This window comes from Arachis hypogaea, chromosome 3 (assembly GCF_003086295.3).
Source record: "Arachis hypogaea cultivar Tifrunner chromosome 3, arahy.Tifrunner.gnm2.J5K5, whole genome shotgun sequence".
In the NCBI taxonomy this organism is placed as follows: domain Eukaryota; kingdom Viridiplantae; phylum Streptophyta; class Magnoliopsida; order Fabales; family Fabaceae; genus Arachis; species Arachis hypogaea.
In genome coordinates this window covers 48,026,812-48,039,929 of record NC_092038.1, presented here as the reverse complement: position 1 = coordinate 48,039,929, position 13,118 = coordinate 48,026,812, and the positions used below count along the sequence as shown (strand labels likewise).

The 13,118-nt window shown below is 40.1% G+C and overlaps 1 non-coding gene across 1 annotated transcript; it reads right to left on the bottom strand.

Annotated features, from left to right (window-relative positions):
• Positions 1-358: 358 nt before the first annotated feature.
• On the bottom strand, positions 359-462 carry LOC112793005 (small nucleolar RNA R71). Its single transcript, XR_003197718.1, has one exon. It is a non-coding gene; the product is annotated as a small nucleolar RNA R71 (small nucleolar RNA).
• Between the last annotated feature and the right edge of the window lie 12,656 nt (positions 463-13,118).

Genomic DNA, 13,118 nt, shown 5'->3' with positions numbered 1-13,118 from the left:
GAACCCAACAACAATAATGCAAGGAGAATGCTTGGTGACTTCACAAAACCAACGCCCAAATTTGATGGAAGAAGCATCTCCACTCCTGCCATTGGAGCCAACAATTTTGAGCTTAAGCCTCAACTAATTGCTTTAATACAACAGAATTGCAAGTTTTATGGATGAGTTCTTGCAGATTTGTGAGACTGTTAAGACAAATGGAGTAGATCCTGAAGTCTACAGGCTCATGCTTTTCCCTTTTGCTGTAAGAGACATAGCTAGAACATGGTTGGACTCACAACCTAAAGATAGCCAGGACTCTTGGGATAAGCTGGTCACGGCCTTCTTGGATAAATTCTTTCCTCCTCAAAAGCTGAGCAAGTTTAGAGTGGATGTTCAGACCTTCAAGCAAAAAGATGGTGAATCCCTCTATGAAGCTTGGGAAAGATACAAGCAGATGACCAAAAAGTGTCCTTCTGACATGTTTTTAGAATAGACCATATTAGATATATTCTATTATGGTCTATCTGAATTTTCCAAGATGTCATTGGACCATTCTGCAGGTGGATCTATTCACCTAAAGAAAACACCTGAAGAGGCTCAAGAACTTATTGACATGGTTGCAAATAACCAATTCATGTACATTTCTGAGAGCAATTCCGTGAATAGTGGGACGCCTCAGTGGAAGGGAGTTCTTGAAATTGATACTCTGAATGCCATATTGGCTCAGAACAAAGTGTTGACTCAGCAAGTCAACATGATCTCTCAAAGTCTGAATGGATGGCAAAATGCATCCAACAGTACTAAAGAGGCAGCTTTTGAAGAAGCTTATGATCCTGAGAACCCTGCAATGGCAGAGGTTAATTACATGGGTGAACCTTATGGAAACACCTATAACTCATCATGGAGAAATCATCCAAATTTCTCATGGAAGGATCAATAAAAGCCTCAACAAGGCTTTAACAATGGTGGAAGAAATAGGCTCAGTAATAACAAGCCTTTTCCATCATCTTCTCAGCAACAGACAGAAAATTCTGAACAAAGCCCCTCTAATTTAGCAAACTTAGTCTCTGATCTGTCAAAAGCCACTTTAAGTTTCATGAGTGAAACAAGGTCCTCCATTAGAAATCTGGAGGCACAAGTGGGCCAGCTGAGTAAGAAAGTCATTGAAACTCCTCCCAGTATTCTCCCAAGCAATACAGAAGAGAATCCAAAAGGAGATTGCAAAGCCATTGAAGTAATCAATATGGCCGAATGCACAAGGGAGGAGAAGGACGAAAATCCTAGTGAGAAAGACCTCCTGGGACGTTGATGAGCGGATAATTTATACGCTTTTTGGCATTGTTTTTAGTATGTTTTTAGTATGTTTTAGTTAGTTTTTAGTATATTTTTATTAGTTTTTAGTTAAAATTCACTTTTCTGGACTTTACTATGAGTTTGTGTGTTTTTCTGTGATTTCAGGTATTTTCTGGCTGAAATTGAGGGACTTGAGCAAAAATCTGATTCAGAGGCTGAAAAGGACTGCAGATGCTGTTGGATTCTGACCTCCCTGCACTCGAAGTGAATTTTCTGGAGCTACAGAAGCCCAATTGGCAAACTCTCAACGGCGTTGGAAAGTAGAAATCCTGGGCTTTCCAGCAATATATATTAGTTCATACTTTGCCCGAGATTTGATGGCCCAAACTGGCATTCCAAATCAGCTCAAAATTGCCCGGCGTTAAACGCCGGAACTGGCACAAGAATGGGAGTTAAACGCCCAAACTGGCACAAAAGCTGGCGTTTAACTCCAAGAGAAGTCTCTACATGAAAATGCTTCAATGCTCAGCCCAAGCACACACCAAGTGGGCCTGGAAGTGGATTTTTATGTAATTTACTCATCTTTGTAAACCCTAAGCTACTAGTTCTCTACAAATAGGACCTTTTGCTATTGTATTTTCATCTTGGTTCTTCTGGTTCCCTCTCTGGGGCCGAAGCCAATGATCACTACTATCACTTATGTATTTTCAATGGTGGAGTTTCTACACACCATAGATTAAGGTGTGGAGCTCTGCTGTACCTCGAGTATTAATGCAATTACTATTGTTCTTCTATTCAATTCAGCTTATTCTTGTTCTAAGATATTCATTTGCACCCAAGAACATGATGAATGTGATGATTATGTGACACTCATCATCATTCTCACTTATGAACGAGTGCCTGACAACCACTTCTGTTCTACAAGCAAACAAGGTTTGAATGTTTATCTCTTGGATACCTTAATCGGAATCTTCGTGGTATAAGCTAGAATTGATGGCGGCATTCAAGAGAATCCGGAAGGTCTAAACCTTGTCTGTGGTATTCTGAGTAGGATTCAATGATTGAATGACTGTGACGAGCTTCAAACTCCTGAAGGCTGGGCGTTAGTGACAGACGCAAAAGAATCAATGGATTCTATTCCAACCTGATTGAGAACCGACAGATGATTAGTCATGCCGTGACAGGGTGCGTTGAACATTTTCACTGAAAGGATGGGAGGTAGCCACTGACAACAGTGAAACCCTACATACAGCTTGCCATGGAAAGGAGTAAGAAGAATTGGATGAAGACAATAAGAAAACAGAGAGACGGAAGGGACAAAGCATCTCCATACGCTTATCTGAAATTCTTACCAATGAATTACATAAGTATCTCTATCTTTATCTTTATGTTTTATTCATACATCATCCATAACCATTTGAGTTTGCCTGACTAAGATTTACAAGGTGACCATAGCTTGCTTCATACCAACAATCTCCGTGGGATCAACCCTTACTCGCGTAAGGTTTATTACTTGGACGACCCAGTACACTTGCTGGTTAGTTGTGCGAAGTTGTGATAAATAGTTGAGATTGAAATTGAGTGTACCATGTTGATGGCGCCATTGATGATGACAATTTCGTGCACCAAGTTTTTGCCGCCGTTGCCGGGGATTGTTCGAGTTTGGACAACTGACGGTTCATCTTGTTGCTTAGATTAGGTATTTTTTCTTCAGAGTTCTTAAGAATGAATTCTAGTGTTTCAAGGTGATGTTCTTATCATCACCAAAGCTGATTGATTTTCATCAATTTAGCTCTTGAATGCAATGTCCTGCTGAAGCTTGGCTAGCCATGTCTAATTCCTTTAGACTGAAGCTTTAGACTAACATTACATGATTCCTGGAATTCACATTAAGAATTTTGATATCTTCATTTTCTTTTCCACTTAATTTTCAAAAAATGCAAAAAAATTACAAAATAAAAAAAAAACCAAAAATATTTTATGTTTCTTATTGAGACACTAGTCTCATTTTAAGTTTGGTGTCAATTGCATGTTTCTGTTCTTCTTGCATTTTTCATGTGTCTTCAGTGATCTTCAAGTTGTTCTTGATGATTTACTTGCTCTGATCTTTAAATTCTCTTGTCTTGAGTGTTTTGTTGTTTCTCATATGCATTCTCAACTTGTTAGTGTCAATAGTATACAAACTTTTAAGTTTGGTGTCTAGCATGCATTGTTTATTTGATTTCAGTTGCATTTTGATTATTCCTCATTATTAAAAATCCAAAAAAAATTTTAATTTGTGTCTTTTCAAGTCAATAATACAGAGAATTGAAGATTCAAAACATACAGCAGAGGAATTACACAGAAAAAGCTGGGCGTTCAAAACGCCCAGTGAAGAAGACAAACTGGCGTTTAACGCCAGCCAGGGTGCCTGGCTGGGCGTTTAACGCCCAAAAGGGTAGTGCTTTGGGCGTTAAATGCCAGAATCTGCACCATTCTGGGCGTTTAACGCCAGGATGGCACAAGAGGGAAGATTCTGTTTTCAATTCAAATTTTTTTCAAGTTTTCAAAATTTTTCAAAATCAAATCTTTTTCAAATCAAATCTTTTCAATCAAATCTTTTTCAAAATCAATTTCTTCCCATTTTCAAAAATACTTGCTATCAATTAATGATTTGATTCAACATTTCAAGTATGTTGCCTTTTCTGTTGAGAAAGGTTTAATGTTTGAATCATATCTTTTCTTGTTAGCCAAGTCATTAATTTTCAAAATCAAATCTTTTTAAATTGTTTTTCAAATCATATCTTCTCAATCATGTCTTTTTAAAAATTATATCTTTTTCAATCATATCTTCTTAAATCACATCTTTTTCAAAATAGTTTTCAATCATATCTTTTTAATTTCTAAATTCAAAATCTTTTTCAAAAGTCACTTGATTTCTTTTCCACTCTTAGTTTTCGAAAATCAATTAGTATTTTTTTTAAATGTTTTTAAAATCCTTTTAATTTATTTTCAAAAATTTCTTCCCCTCTTTTCACATCCTTCTATTTATGGACTAACACTCATCCTAAATGCACAATTCGAACTCCATCTTTCTTGATAAGTTCGAATTTTTCTACCTCTTCCTTCTATTGTTCTTTTCCTATGACACCTCAAGGAATCTCTGTACTGTGACATAGAGGATTCCATATTTTCTTGTTTTCTTCTTTTTCATATGAGCAGGAGCAAAGACAAAAACATTCTTGTTAAGGCTGATCCTGAACCTGAAAGGACCTTGAAGCGAAAGCTAAGAGAAGCTAAGGCACAACTCTCTGTAGAGGACCTAACAGATATCTTCAAAGAAGAAGACATGGCAGCCGAAAATAACAACAATGCCAACAATGCAAGGAAGGTGCTGGGTGACTTTACTGCATCTACTCCCGACTTCTATGGGAGAAGAATCTCTATCCCTGCCATTGGAGCAAACAACTTTGAGCTTAAGCCTCAATTGGTTTCTCTAATGCAACAGAATTGCAAGTTCCATGGACTTCCATTGGAAGATCCTCATCAGTTTTTAGCTGAATTCTTGCAAATCTGTGACACTGTCAAGACTAATGGGGTTGACCCTGAGGTCTACAGACTTATGCTATTCCCTTTTACTGTAAGAGACAGAGCTAGGACATGGTTGGACTCACAACCTAAAGAAAGCCTGAACTCTTGGGAAAAGCTAGTCAATGCCTTCTTGGCAAAGTTCTTTCCACCTCAAAAATTGAGTAAGCTTAGAGTGGAAGTCCAAACCTTCAGACAGAAGGAAGGAGAATCCCTCTATGAAGCTTGGGAAAGATACAAACAATTGATCAGAAAGTGTCCTTCTGACATGCTTTCTGAATGGAGCATCATAGGTATTTTCTATGATGGTCTGTCTGAACTGTCCAAGATGTCATTGGATAGCTCTGCTGGAGGATCTCTTCATCTGAAGAAGACGCCTGCAGAAGCTCAAGAACTAATTGAAATGGTTGCAAATAACCAATTCATGTACACTTCTGAAAGGAATCCTGTGAACAATGGGACAAATCAGAAGAAAGGAGTTCTTGAGATTGATACTCTGAATGCCATATTAGCTCAAAACAAAATATTGACTCAGCAAGTCAATATGATCTCTCAAAGTCTGTCTGGAATGCAAGCTGCACCAGGCAGTACTAAGGATGCTTCATCTGAAGAAGAAGCTTATGATCCTGAGAATTCTTCAATAGAAGAGGTTAATTACATGGGAGAACCCTATGGAAACACCTATAATTCTTCATGGAGAAATCATCCAAATCTCTCATGGAAGGATCAACAGAGACCTCAATAAGGTTTCGACAACAATAATGGTGGAAGAAACAGGTTTAGCAATGGCAAGCCTTTTCCATCATCTTCTCAGCAACAGACAGAGAATTCTAAGCAGAGCCATTCTGACTTAGCAACCATGGTCTCTGATCTAATCAAAACCACTCAAAGTTTCATGACTGAAACAAGGTACTCCATTAGAAACTTGGAGGCACAAGTGGGACAGCTGAGCAAGAAAATTATTGAACTCCCTCCTAGTACTCTTCCAAGCAATACAGAAGAGAATCCAAAGGAGAATGCAAGGCCATTAACATGACCGAACATGGAGAGGAGGAAGAGGCAGTGTGCGCCACTGAGAAAGACCTCAATGGACGTCCACTGGCCTCCAATGAGTTCCCTAATGAGGAACCATGGGAATCTGAGGCTCACACTGAGACCATAGAGATTCCATTGGATTTACTTCTGCCATTCATGAGCTCTGATGAGTATTCTTCCTCTGAGGAGGATGAGTATGTCATTGAAGATCAAGTTGCTAAATATCTTGGAGCAATCATGAAGCTAAATGACAAGTTATTTGGTAATGAGACTTGGGAGGATGAACCCCTTTTGCTCACCAAAGAATTGGATGACTTGTCTAGGCAGAAACTACCTCAAAATAGACAAGATCCTGGGAAGTTCTCAATACCTTTTGCCATAGGCACCATGACCTTCAAGAAGGCCTTGTGTGACCTAGGATCAAGTGTAAACCTCATGCCTCTCTCTGTAATGGAGAAGCTAGGGATCTTTGAGGTATAAGCTGCAAGAATCTAACTAGAGATGGCAGACAATTCAAGAAAACAAGCTTATGGGCTTGTAGAGGATGTTCTGGTAAAGATTGAAGACCATTACATCCCTGCTAATTTCATAGTCCTAGAAACTGGGAAGTGCATGGATGAATCCATCATCCTTGGCAGACCCTTCCTAGCCACAGCAAAGGCTGTGATTGATGTGGACAGAGGAGAATTGATCATTCAAGTGAATGAAGAATCCCTTGTGTTTAAGGCTCAAGGATATCCCTCTGTAACCATGGAGAGGAAGCATGAAGAGCTTCTCTCAAAACAGAGTCAAACAGAGCCCCCACAGTCAAACTCTAAGTTTGGTGTTGGGAGGCCACAACTAAATTCTAAGTTTGGTGTTGAACCCCCACATTCAAACTCTAAGTTTGGTGTTGGGAGGTTCCAACATTGCTCTGAGCATCTGTGAGGCTCTATGAGAGCCCACTGTCAAGCTACTGACATTAAAGAAGCGCTTGTTGGGAGGCAACCCAATGTTATATTTTATCTATTTTCCTTTGTTATTTTATGTTTTCTGTAGGTTGATGATCATGGGAAGTCACAAAATCAATTGAAAAAGCAAAAACAGAATGAAAAACAGAAAGAAAAATAGCACACCCTGGAGGAAAACTTGCTGGCGTTTAAACGCCAGTGAAGCTAGCAAATGGGCGTTTAACACCAGAAAGGGGCACCAAACTGGCGTTAAACGCCAGGAAAGGGCAAGAAGTTGGCGTTAAACGCCAGAAATGGGCACCAGCCCGGCGTTTAACGCCAGAATTGGCACAGCGAGCATTTTTGCTTGCCACTTGGTGCAGGGATGAATTTTCCTTGACACCTCAGGATCTATGGACCCCACAGGATCCCCACCTACCCCACCACTCTCTCTCTTCTTCACCCATTCACCAATCACCTCAAAACCTCTTCCCCAAAATCCCCTCACCTATCAAATCCCATCTTTCTCATCACCACTCACATCCATCCTTCATAAAACCCCACCTACCTCACCATTCAAATTCAAACCACTTTCCCTCCCAAACCCTCCCTCTTTGGCCGAACCACAAAGCCATCTCCATCTCCTTCATTTCTTCTTCTTCTACTCTCTTCTCTCTTCTTTTGCTCGAGGATGAGCAAATCTTTCAAGTTTGGTGTGGTAAAAGCATTGCTTTTTGTTTTTCCATAACCATTTATGGCATCCAAGGCCGGAGAAACCTCTAGAAAGAGGAAAGGGAAGGCAAAAGCTTCCACCTCCGAGTCATGGGAGATGGAGAGATTCATCTCAAGGGTGCATCAAGACCACTTCTATGAAGTTGTGGCCTTGAAGAAGGTGATCCCCGAGGTCCCTTTTAAACTCAAAAAGAGTGAATATCCGGAGATCTAACATGAGATTCGAAGAAGAGGTTGGGAAGTTCTTACCAACCCCATTCAACAAGTCAGAATCTTAATGGTTCAAGAGTTCTATGCCAATGCATGGATCACCAAGAACCATTATCAAAGTGTGAACCCGGACCCAAAGAATTGGCTTACAATGGTTCGGGGGAAATACTTGGATTTTAGTCCGGAAAATATAAGGTTGGCATTCAACTTGCCCATGATGCAAGGAGATGAACACCCATACACTAGAAGGGTCAACTTTGATCAAAGGTTAGACCAAGTCCTCACAGTCATTTGTGAAGAGGGCGCCCAATGGAAGAGAGATTCAAGAGGAAAGCTGGTTCAATTGAGAAGGCATGACCTCAAGCCCGTAGCTAGGGGATGGTTAGAGTTTATCCAACGCTCAATCATTCCGACTAGCAACCGGTCCGAAGTTACTATAGACTGGGCTATCATGATTCATAGCATCATTATTGGAGAGGAAGTAGAAGTTCATGAGATTATATCCCAAGAACTTTATAAGGTGGCAGACAAGTCCTCTACCTTGGCAAGGTTAGCCTTTCCTCATCTCATTTGTCACCTCTGTTATTCAGTTGGAATTGACATAGAGGGAGACATCCCCATTGATGAGGACAAGCCCATCACTAAGAAAAGGATGGAGCAAACAAGAGATCTCACTCATCATGAAATCCCTGAGATGCCTCAAGGGATGCACTTTCCTCCACAAAACTATTGGGAGCAAATCAACACCTCCCTAGGAGAATTGAGTTCCAACATGGGACAACTAAGGGTGGAGCACCAAGAACATTCCATTCTCCTCCATAAAATTAGAGAAGATCAAAGAATCATGAGAGAGGAGCAACAAAGACAAGGAAGAGACATTGAGGAGCTCAAGCACTACATAAGATCTTCAAGAGGAAGAACAAGCCGCCATCACTAAGGTGGACCCGTTCTTTAATTTCCTTGTTCTCTATTTTCCTGTTTTTCGAAAAATCATGCTTATGTTTATCTATGTTTGTGTCTTTTGATCATTAGTGTCTTAGTGTCTATGCCTTAAAGTTATGAATGTCCTATGAATCCATCACCTTTCTTGAATGAAAAATGTTCTTAATTGAAAAAGAGAAGAATTGCATAAATTTTAAATTTTATAACAGATTAATTATTTTGATGTGGTGGCAATACTTTTGTTTTCTGAATGTATGCTTAAACAGTGCATATGTCTTTTGAATTTGTTGTTCATGAATGGTTGGCTCTTGAAAGAATGATGAAAAAGGAGACATGTTACTGAGGATCTGAAAAATCATAAAAATAATTCTTGAAGCAAGAAAAAGCAGTGAATACAAGAAAAAAAAGAAGCAAAAAAAAAGAGAAGAAAGAAAAAGAAAAAGAATAAAGTTGTGATCCAAGGCAAAAAGAGTGTGCTTAAGAACCCTGGAAACCTCTAATTGGGGACTCTAGCAAAGCTGAGTCACAATCTGAAAAGGTTCACCCAATTATGTGTCTGTGGCATGTATGTATCCGGTGGTAATACTGGAAGACAGAGTACTTTGGGCCACGGCCAAGACTCATAAAGTAGCTGTGTTCAAGAATCATCATACTTAACTAGGAGAGTCAATAACACTATCTGGATTCTGAGTTCCTATAGAAGCCAATCATTCTGAATTTCAAAGGATAGAGTGAGATACCAAAACTGTTCAGAGGCAAAAAGATAAAGCCCCGCTCATCTAATTAATACTGATCTTCAAAGATGTTTTTGGAGTTCATTGCATATTCTCTTCTTTTTATCTTATTTGATTTCAGTTGCTTGGGGACAAGCAACAATTTAAGTTTGGTGTTGTGATGAGCGGATAATTTATACGCTTTTTGGCATTGTTTTTAGTATGTTTTTAGTATGTTTTAGTTAGTTTTTAGTATATTTTTAGTTAAAATTCACTTTTCTAGACTTTACTATGAGTTTGTGTGTTTTTCTGTGATTTCAGGTATTTTCTAGCTGAAATTGAGGGACCTGAGCAAAAATCTGATTCAGAGGCTGAAAAGGACTGCAGATGCTGTTGGATTCTGACCTCCCTGCACTCGAAGTGGATTTTCTGGAGCTACAGAAACCCAATTGGCGCGCTCTCAACGGCGTTGGAAAGTAGACATCCTGGGCTTTCCAGCAATATATAATAGTCTATACTTTGCCCGCGATTTGATGGCCCAAACTGGCATTCCAAATCAGCTCAAAATTGCCCGGCGTTAAACGCCGGAACTGGCACAAGAATGGGAGTTAAACGCCCAAACTGGCACAAAAGCTGGCGTTTAACTCCAAGAGAAGTCTCTATATGAAAATGCTTCAATGCTCAGCCCAAGCACACACCAAGTGGGCCCGGAAGTGGATTTTTATGTAATTTACTCATCTTTGTAAACCCTAGGCTACTAGTTCTCTACAAATAGGACCTTTTGCTATTGTATTTTCATCTTGGTTCTTCTGGTTCCCTCTCTGGGGCCGAAGCCAATGATCACTACTATCACTTATGTATTTTCAATGGTGGAGTTTCTACACACCATAGATTAAGGTGTGGAGCTCTGCTGTACCTCGAGTATTAATGCAATTACTATTGTTCTTCTATTCAATTCAGCTTATTCTTGTTCTAAGATATTCATTTGCACCCAAGAACATGATGAATGTGATGATTATGTGACACTCATCATCATTCTCACTTATGAACGAGTGCCTGACAACCACTTCTGTTCTACAAGCAAACAAGGTTTGAATGTTTATCTCTTGGATACCTTAATCGGAATCTTCGTGGTATAAGCTAGAATTGATGGAGGCATTCAAGAGAATCCGGAAGGTCTAAACCTTGTCTGTGGTATTCTGAGTAGGATTCAATGATTGAATGACTGTGACGAGCTTCAAACTCTTGAAGGCTGGGCGTTAGTGACAGACGCAAAAGAATCAATGGATTCTATTCCAACCTGATTGAGAACCGACAGATGATTTGCCGTGCCGTGACAGGGTGCGTTGAACATTTTCACTGAGAGGATGGGAGGTTGCCACTGACAACGGTGAAACCCTACATACAGCTTGCCATGGAAAGGAGTAAGAAGAATTGGATGAAGACAGTAGGAAAACAGAGAGACGGAAGGGACAAAGCATCTCCATACGCTTATCTGAAATTCTCACCAATGAATTACATAAGTATCTCTCTCTTTATCTTTATGTTTTATTCATACATCGTCCATAACCATTTGAGTTTGCTTGACTAAGATTTACAAGGTGACCATAGCTTGCTTCATACCAACAATCTCCGTGGGATCGACCCTTACTCGCGTAAGGTTTATTACTTGGACGACCCAGTACACTTGCTGGTTAGTTGTGCGAAGTTGTGATAAATAGTTGAGATTGCAATTGAGCGTACCATGTTGATGGCACCATTGATGATCACAATTTCGTGCACCAGACGTCTTTCAAACAAGAAGGAGTTCCCCATTGAGGACCTAAAGGAATCTGAGGCTCATATAGAGACCATAGAGATTCCACTAAATCTCCTTCTGCCATTCATGAGCTCTGAAAACTATTCCTCCTCAGAAGAGGATGAAGATGTAATTGGAGAGTAAGTTGCTCAATATCTAGGAGCTATCATGAAGCTGAATGCCAAGTTGTTTGGTAATGAGACTTGGGAAGGTGAATCTCCTCTACTCATTAGTGAACTAGATACATGGATTCAGAAAATTTTACCTCAAAAGAGACAAGATCCTGGTAAATTCTCAATACCCTGTACCATAGGCACCATGACCTTTAACAAGGCTCTGTGTGACCTAGGGTCAGGCATAAATCTTATGCCACTCTCTGTAATGGAGAAACTGGGGATCATTGAGGTACAGCCTGCCTTATTCTAACTTCAATTGGCAGACAAGTCAGTAAGACAAGCTTATGGATTAGTAGAGGACGTGTTAGTAAAGGTTGAAGGCCTTTACATCCCTGCTGATTTCATAATCTTAGACACTAGGAAGGAAGAAGATGAATGCATCATCCTTGGAAGACCTTTCTTAGCCACAACAGAAGCTGTGATTGATGTTAGCAGAGGAGAATTAGTCCTTCAATTGAATAGGGACTACCTTGTGTTTAAAGCTCAAGGACCTTCCTCTGTAACCATGGAGAGGAAGCATGAAAAGCTTCTCTCAGTACAGAGTCAAAAAGAGCCCCACAGTCAAACTCTAAGTTTGGTGTTGGGAGGCCACAACCAAAATCTAAGTTTGGTGTTGAGAAGCCCCCTCATTCAAACTCTAAGTTTGGTGTTGGGAGGCCCTCATCATGCTCTGAATATCTGTGAGGCTCCATGAGAACCCACTGTCAAGCTAATGACACTAAAAAAGCGCTTGTTGGGAGGCAACCCAATTTTTATATATCTAATTTTAATTTTATTTTATTGTTATTTTGTGTTTTTATTAGGTTCATGATCATGTGGAGTCACAAAAAAATACTAAAATTAAAAATAGAATCAAAAATAGCAGAAGAAAAATCACACCCTGGAGGAAGGACTTACTGGCGTTTAAACGCTAGTAAGGTGCATCTGGCTGGCGTTCAACGCCAGAACAGAGCATGTTTCTGGCGCTGAACGCCAGAAACAAGCAACATCCTGGCATTTGAACGCCAGGAATATGCCTTGAGGAAAGCTGGCACTGAACGCCAGTAACAAGCATGGAACTGGCGTTCAACGCCAGAAACATGCTACACATGGGCGTTGAACGCCCAGAGTGTGCATCACTTCGGCGTTTAAATGCTAGAATGGTGTGCAAAGGCATTTTACATATCTAATTGGTGCAGGGATGTAAATCCTTGACACCTCAGGATCTGTGGACCCCACAGGATCCCCACCTAACATATTCTCCCCTCTTCTCAACATTCATTCTCTCTTTCCAATAAACACACTTCCCCAAAAACCCTTCACCAATCACCTTAACCTCTCTTTCCAATTACCCCCTTTACCACTCACATCCATCCACTCTTCCCCATAAACCCCACCCACCTTCAAAATTCAAAAATCTTTCCCACCCAAACCCACCCTAAATGACCGAAACTACACCCACTCCCCTCCCTATATATACCCTTCCATTCTACTTCATTTTCACACAACACCAACCCCCTCTTCTATACCTTGACCGAAACACATTCCCTCACTCTCCTCCATATTTTCTTCTTCTTCTTCTCCTCTTCTTTCTTCTCTTGCTCGAGGGCGAGCAATATTTTAAGTTTGGTGTGGTCAAAGCATAATCTTTTTGTTTTTCCATTACCATCAATGGCACCTAAGGCCAGAGAATCCTCTAGAAAAGGAAAAGGGAAGACAAAAGCTTCCATCTCTGAGTCATGGGAGATGGAAAGATTCATCT